Source organism: Balaenoptera ricei, chromosome 14, assembly GCF_028023285.1.
Source record: "Balaenoptera ricei isolate mBalRic1 chromosome 14, mBalRic1.hap2, whole genome shotgun sequence".
Lineage (NCBI taxonomy): Eukaryota > Metazoa > Chordata > Mammalia > Artiodactyla > Balaenopteridae > Balaenoptera > Balaenoptera ricei.
The window spans coordinates 91,684,984-91,691,336 of record NC_082652.1 but is presented as its reverse complement, the minus strand read 5'-3'; positions in this window follow the sequence as shown (position 1 = coordinate 91,691,336).

Genomic DNA, 6,353 nt, shown 5'->3' with positions numbered 1-6,353 from the left:
GTGACTGGCTTCTTTTACTTAGAATGCTTTCAACAAAGCTCATTCATGGTGTAACGCGCCTCAGAACTTTAGTCCTTTTTACGGCCCAATAATATTCCACTGTGTGGCTGCAACACATTTTGTTCATCCATCGTCTGCTGGTGGACGTTTGGGTTGTCGCCCCCTTTCGGCCGTTGAGAAGAATGTCACTGTGAGTATTTAGGTCATGTGTTGGGTATTTCATGTGTATCACTGTTTTCAGAAAGTCTCCAGGCAGCCCCCGTCTTCCCGGTGAGGAGGTCAAGTGAACAGGCCACAGGAATCTGACCCCGGACCCCGTGCTCGGAGCCTCCATCCTGCCATCTGATGGGCTTGCCCTCAACGAGCCCGCCGCAGGAGAGGAAGATCCTTGGCCTCAGGATGCGCTGGGCTCCCTGGGGGGTTCTGGACCTTGCTGCACCCTGACCACTAGAATGGGAATGCCCCGTCGCCCAGCCATCCTGCCCTGGGAAAGGCCCTGCCGTCTGGAGGGAAGTGGGGACCGCTGGGCCTTGGGAAAGACCTTCCTGTGGAGACAGATGGGGCAGCCGGATCTCCGAGAAGATTCCACCAGGAGGCCGTGACTGCAACCTGCTCTAAATTAAATTTAAAGACAAGCTTAAAAAGAACGAGGCGGGAAGAAATCAAGGATGTGCTACTGGAGCAATTAGAGTTCGGGGGTCAGCCCATAGAAGCGTGCGCCCTGGAGATGCGCGTGCGCCCTGGGGATGTTATGGAATCCCCTCCCAGTGCCCAGCTGCACCGTGGCCTCGGGGGCTGGGCAGGTCTACCCGGGCGGCAGGAACCAGGGCGTTAGGGCCTGAGGGTTTCCCACTGCGTTTTACAGCTCACGATTTCAGCACTTGTCCTGGACCGAATTATTCGAGTCTATTCCTCCTGTAGCAAATGTAAGTTCTGGGGAGACTGCTTGCGGGATCCTGGCTTTGCTGGGCAGCGCTGGAAAAGGAAGGACCGGGTGAGCGTGATGGAGCTTGCCAGAAGCTCGGCTATTTATAAGACTGGTGGTTGTGAGTCTTCCTAAGAAGCTCAACAGACCCCTTTTAATAGCTTTAGAAAGGAATTAATATGCCTCAAGGAGCAAAGGAAAGAGATTCGGAATGGGGCTTGCGTGCTGGTAAACACCTTGCAGGCTCCAATCCTGGGGGCACTGTGTCCTTGCTGAAATTTGCAAACTAAGCCCCACCTAAAGGAAGTTTCTTATTTTACCAGAGCTTGACCTTTCCTTGGCTCCCGTTGGGGGGTGACCGTCTGCGTAACTGTTAGCATTCCTTTTCCTCCCCAACACAGCTCCTTCTGAGGCCGAACCCTCAAGAGAGCACTTCTTACCAGTTTATTATTTGCATTTAAAAATGGCTCTGAGGCCACGATGAAATCATCTCAAATGGCTTTAGCCCACACTGAGCCCTTTTTTCTCTGAACCCTTTAAAGCACGAATAATCTGTGCCACACAGTTTAGCGCATAATTACTGTTCTCTTACTTTGTTCCCTAATTGTCTCGTGTGTGTGTGTGTGTGTGTGTATGTGTGTGTGTGGCTTCCCTCCCCCATCTCCCGATCTAAACTATAATATTATATACTCTTCGAGAGAGGAAAACTGTACTTTATAATTTCCCCATACTTTCCTCTTCTTTCCACACTACACCCTAACATGGTGCCAGCCGCACGTTAAGACATAAATTTTGATTATTAGATAGTTGGAAACCAATTTAGTTGCAGGATTTGAAAAAAAAAAAAAAAGCGTGGTGAAATTCAGGGACAGATCATAGAGGATTCTTTGTTTCTTGTATTCAGTGCACGGGCTGGAGAGAGGCCGAAGTAGGGAGAAAGCACATGTTTCACAAAACCGGTGATTTTAGGAAAGACACACACCTCCCGGGGTAACAGTTTCAAGCAATTGTTGTTGCTTTCACGGAGTTCACACAGGCAATCAATCACACGCCTTCGGGTCATTTTAAAAGATTTAACTGCATAAAACTTGGAGACAGGGATCATTTTTAGAGAAGAATAAGGAAATCATTTCAAATTCGGTCGCTGGCTCTGTGCACATTTGTTGTCTCAGATTTTCCCCGTGTCCTGGGAGTCAGCGGCCGGCCGGAAGCAGGCGGTGGGAGCCCTGGGTCCTTAATGTCCATAAAGTGGGATTAGGACGGGAAGCCGCAGAGACTCCCAAGCCCCACTGTCCCTTTTCCCTGGCCAACTCCGTTTCAGACCAGCGTGGCAGCTGAACCCGGGGATGGTCACTCTTACTGCGATGCCTCAGCTGCTTCCGCAGACTCTGTTTTCAAGCCCAAGACTCCTCCTTAGACTTAAGCCTTTTCTGCGCCCGTGAAGGACCCTACAGCTTCCCACCAGCCTGGGGTTTCTAGGGGCAGCTCCTTATCTTGATGGGGAAGGATTTGTGTGTGAGACCGCCCCTGAGGACAAAGAGGGGGCTCTTTGAGTAAATCCAAAGTGTTCCCAGATAGGGTTCTGTTTTGATCCTTATCTGTGTAACCCTATCTCAAGGGGGGAGGACTTATTCCCCTAGGTTCCATTAGCACTCAGCGACCATCCAAGCATAAACCCCTTGGCAAGATCAGAATGTACGGCTGAAACTGTCCAAATCTCCCAGAACTGGTTTGAAAGTTTGGCTGGATTTTAGAATTGGCCAGTTTAATATTTTGACAAGATTTTTACAGATAAAACATTTTGATTAGATTTGGGAGTTTTTTCAGTTTGGGGTTTCAGGGTATTTTGTTTCATTTTTATAGTTTCCTAAAAGCAGCCTGACATTTGGGGGGAAGTGAACTAGTTCTGGGTTGAGAGACTTTTCGTTTTCATTAGTGATGGGGCTATTCATTATTCATGAAGCCTCTACATGCACAAGATGCTTGTGTTGCACATAATTAAAGTAAAAAAAAGGACAGTAAAAGCATTTATTTCAGGCTCTAAAATGACAGTCAGTGCTTCATTGCATAATCCTAGTATGTGACCTCAGCAAGTCCTCCAAAATGAGATTATGGGGAGGCAGTTCAAGTTGTTACTGTCACATACAAGCACAATGTGATTATTTTTTTTTTCCTTTGGGGACAAACAAACAGGTAGTTGTCTTGTAATGAAGATGCCCTTTAGACCTTTAGTCATGGAGAGTCTGGTTTATGTGATCAAGTTTTTTAAGAGCTGTTTTAGAATTTGTGGTGGTTAATTTTGTGTGTCAACTTGGCTAGGCTGTCACGCCCAGTTTCTTGGCCAAACGGCAGTCTAGATGTTCCCGTGAAGGTGTGTTCTTAGGTGTGATTAACATGAAATCAGTAGTCTGGGTAAATCCGATCACTCTCCATAGTGGTTCTCATCTAATCAGTTGAAGGGCTTAAGAGCCCAGACAGAGGTCTCCCAAAGAATGAATTCTCAACACTCCAACACAGAAACCCTTCCTGACTTTGCAGGCTGCTGCCCTGTGGAATTCAGACTCAGGACTGCAATCTCCACTGGGCTCCGGCCTGCCAGCCTGCACAGATTCCAAAGACTTCAGCCCCGCACCATCTTGTGAGCCAATCCCTTAAATCTGTCTGTGTCTCTGTTTGTATGTTTCTCTGGAGAACACTGACCAATACAAATATCATATGGTCAGATGCTCTTAAATAAGAGCATTTAGGTTAAAATAAGCAAAGAATCCTTCTCCTTCCCAAGTAGCTTGAGTTTAGTTAAAAGAAAAACACAATATACATCTTCACAGTGGGAAAAGAGAGGTTCATGTCACTCAATACTTGTAAGATTGGCACATGTACAATTTTTTCACGAACAATCTTAAGAAAAACAGTTTGTAAAGTAAAATATTTAGAGAAACTAGAGATAACCAAATGTTATTTTAAACAGCAACAAAAAAACTTATTCAAACCTGTCTGTAGATATAGACAGTATAAGTGGTCAGATATTAACAGCTATCTTGCCTGAACAGAACTACTCCCCCCAAAAACCCCAAAACAAAACTATATAGTTCGATGCAGAAAAGAAATATGGTACTTGTTTGCTAAAAGTAAACAAAACTTACAGCTTCATTGAAAACAATTTGTTTTGTGAACAAGTGGCTTTTTTTGATTAGCCTCTGTCCCACGTCATAACGATTTTGTTAGAGAAGGCCAGCTTCAGAGCCCAAGCAGAAGCATTTCAGATTCTCTGCTCAGAAGGATGAACCAGAGCAGATTAACTAATGGCTCAGTGAACCCAAAATAAGTATAATTGACGCTAATGGCCTTCAGGTCCATATATAACCTTTCCCAGGGAGGCCTCTATATGGCAGAACAAGAAAAGCATTTGCCCCAGATTATCTGGGATGCAAATGCCAGCCAGGTAAGTAAACATCCTAGGAGAAGCAGTCGGCCGCGCTCCCCCTGTGATTGCATAAAATGAAACTTCATTTGCCACATAAATAAAATTCGATCCGTTTCTGAGACTCCTCCAATTAAAAAGTAGGAGTAGAAATTTCAGTATAAGCCGATATAAAAAAAGGAGATAATACTTTATATTTACATGGCTTGTAAACTTTACAAAGCACTTTTCCCCCTTACTTTTTTTTTTTGCCTTTAAAAAAATTTTATTGAAGTATATCTGATTTACGATGTGTTAATTTCTTCTGTACGGCGAAGTGATTCAGTTATCCATGTACATACACTCCTTTTTATATTCTCTTCCATTATGGTTTGTCACAAGATACTGAATATAGTTCCCTGTGCTATACAGTAGGATCTTATTGTTTATCCATTCTCTATATAACAGTTTGCACCTGCTAACCCCAAACTCCCAATCCTTCCCTCCCCTACCCCCCTACCCCTTGGCAACCACAAGTCTGTTCTCAGTATCTGTGAGTTTGTTTTTGTTTCGTCAAAAAGAATGAAATAATGCCATTTGCAGCAACATGGATGGACCTAGAGATGATTATACTACGTGAAGTAAGTCAGACAGAGAAAGACAAATACCATGTGATATCACTTATATGTGGAACCCCTCACTTTTTTTTATCTTGGCCCTTACAATAACCTCAGGTGGTAGGAAAATCGGGCATTTCTATCACCTTTGAAGAGCATAAAAGCGAGATTCAGAGAATGTAAACGGACTTTGGCAGGGGGCTAACAGCCCTTCTCCGCAGAGCCCAGGGTGGGGCTCCCAGTTCCTGACTCCCAATCCAAAGCTGTTTTGAAACATGTAGGGTGACGTTACACAGGGGCAAAATGTGATTCGACAGTGCTTTTATTTCTCTGACTAGAAGGGGGCCTTTGAAATCAGTTGGAAACAGGAAAGGATGAGAAGATACATTGACCCGAATGTCACAGGTGGAGGGGCCCTGAGCACGTATTAGGAAACTCTGCTACTTCAAGGAGGAATCACGAAACATTTCTGTGATATAACAGAGGCGTGTCTGGGGAGTGCTGACTGCACCCCTTGCAAGACCCCAACTTTGTCTCAACCACCAGCCTCCTTGCCTCTGCCAAAGCTGCCCTGAACACGTACCCCTGGGCGCTAAGTGGTGGCCGTGAGTCTCCTCCTTAGTGGATGGGTGTTGAGATGGCGCCTTCCTCCCTCTAGGGCTGCTAGTTGTACATGGGGCCCAGTTCTTTCAGGCCTGAGAACTGTCACTGACAGCAAGTGGCCCTGGGTGGAGGTGACTAACAATATGTGTTACCAATAGGAACTGTGAAAAAATATTCATTAGCTTAACTGAAAACTCTCCAAATAGAAATAAAATGTAGAGAAGCACAGTATGTACCTGACAGATGGAAGAGGAAAAGGGAAGCTAGTTCCAGTTTGTTAGAGAAGCACGGCACAGCCACGGGAATGGGAGATGGGTCTGTCTTCCCGATTGTCAGAGAGAGGTCCTGTGATCTCGGCAAAAGATGCATGGTCATTAGCTAAGCAGACAGATTGGAAAGAAATTTGATAACCGTACAAGGTGCAGAGATTCTATGACATGCAAAACAGTAGACTAGCATCATATTAGCCAAAAAAAAGACCCACGCTGCTATAAAATTGCTTTTAGAACAGGCATACGTGAAAATATGTAAGTGACAGCTTAGGGAAAAAACCCGAACGAACTTTTTGGCCAACCCAATACCTCCTAACTAAATGATTCTTGTCTTTTTCTGTGACATCAAATCCACCTCTAACTTATATCCATTTATATACTCCTGCAAGTTCCACTTTCTGGTTTTCCACATCTTCGACTTGAACAAATACACACAAAATTAGGATCTTCTCTAATCTGGGCATCAGAGTACCTCCATCCTGTCTCTGAAGTTGGCCTTTCAGCTTCAGAGACAGCGTCTTCCCTTCCGCCTGGAG